We start from the raw sequence: 1,934 nt of genomic DNA, 5'->3' as shown, positions 1-1,934 counted from the left end.
TGGGGATGGTGAGAAGAGATATATTTTACATCCCAGAGGGGCTATAATTGGAGATACTATTGTTTCTGGTACAAAAGTTCCTATATCAATGGGAAATGCCCTACCTTTGAGTGCGGTTTGAACTATTGATTTACGTAATTGGAAGTAACCAATTAGGTTTACGACGAAACCTAGAAATCGATCACTGATCCAATTTGACTACCTCTACGGGATAGACCTCAACAGAAAACTGTTGAGTAACGGCAGCAAGTGATTGAGTTCAGTAGTTCCTCATAGAAAATTATTGGCTCTAGAGATATGGTAATATGGAGAAGACAAAATTGTTTGAAGCACGCACAGAACCGGAAGCGCCCCTTGTTTCAAAGAGAGGAGGACGGGTTATTCACATTTAATTTGATGGTCAGAGGCAAATTGAAAGCTAAGCAGTGGTAATTAAGACCCCCGGGGGAAAATAGGGATGTCTCCTACGTTACCCATAATATGTGGAAGTATCGACGTAATTTCATAGAGTCATTCGATCTGAATGCTACATGAAGAACATAAGCCAGATGACGGAACGCAGAGACCTAGGATGTAGAAGATCATAACATGAGCGATTCGGCAGATTTGGATTCCTTTCCTATATATCCACTCATGTGGTACTTCATCATATGATTCATATAAGATCCATCTGTCTAGAGATCGTCATATACATCTAGAAAGCCGTATGCTTTGGAAGAAGCTTGTACAGTTTGGGAAGGGGTTTTTTGAGAGAAAAGAAGAATCTACTTCAACCGATATGCCCTTAGGCACGGCCATGCATAACATAGAAATCACACGTGGAAGGGGTGGGCAATTAGCTAGAGCAGCAGGTGCTGTAGCGAAACTCATTGCAAAAGAGGGTAAATCGGCCACTTTAAGATTACCATCTGGGGAGGTCCGTTTAGTATCCCAAAACTGCTTAGCAACAGTCGGACAAGTGGGTAATGTTGGGGTGAACCAAAAAAGTTTGGGTAGAGCCGGATCTAAGTGTTGGCTAGGTAAACGCCCCGTAGTAAGAGGGGTAGTTATGAACCCTGTGGACCACCCCCATGGGGGCGGTGAAGGGAAAGCTCCCATTGGTAGAAAAAAACCCACAACCCCTTGGGGTTATCCTGCGCTTGGAAGAAGAACTAGGAAAAGGAAAAAATATAGCGATAGTTTTATTCTTCGTCGCCGTAAGTAAATACGTAACTAGGAATATGGAAAATTGCATTTTTGGAATTTGCAATAATGCGATGGGCGAACGACGGGAATTGAACCCGCGCATGGTGGATTCACAATCCACTGCCTTGATCCACTTGGCTACATCCGCCCCTTATCCAGCTAAAGGATTTTTTTCTTTTTTCCATTGATCATTATTCTATTTATTCTGACCTCCGTACTTCGATCGAGATATTGGACATAGAATGCCACTCTTTAAAAAGGAAAAAAGGAGTAATCAGCTGTGACACGAAAAAAAACGAATCCTTTTGTAGCTCATCATTTATTGGCAAAGATAGAAAAGGTCAATATGAAGGAGGAGAAAGAAACAATAGTAACGTGGTCCCGGGCATCTAGCATTCTACCCACAATGGTTGGCCATACAATCGCGATTCATAATGGAAAGGAACATATACCTATTTACATAACAAATCCTATGGTAGGTCGCAAATTGGGGGAATTCGTGCCTACTCGGCATTTCACGAGTTATGAAAATGCAAGAAAGGTTACTAAATCTCGTCGTTAACTGAATTCTGAATAGAAAGATTAAGAAGAAAAAAAGATTCAAAATAAAGTAAAGGTAGGCGGGGAATAACCTTATTTATGACAAGTTTCAAACTAGTAAAGTATATCCCTAGGATAAAGAAGAAGAAAAGTGGGCTAAGGAAACTCGCAAGGAAAGTTCCAACCGATCGTCTACTTAAGTTCGAGAG

This window comes from Triticum urartu, unplaced genomic scaffold (assembly GCF_056163025.1).
Source record: "Triticum urartu cultivar PI428250 unplaced genomic scaffold, HENAU_Tu73 scaffold1, whole genome shotgun sequence".
Lineage (NCBI taxonomy): Eukaryota > Viridiplantae > Streptophyta > Magnoliopsida > Poales > Poaceae > Triticum > Triticum urartu.
This window is presented reverse-complemented; position numbering follows the sequence as displayed.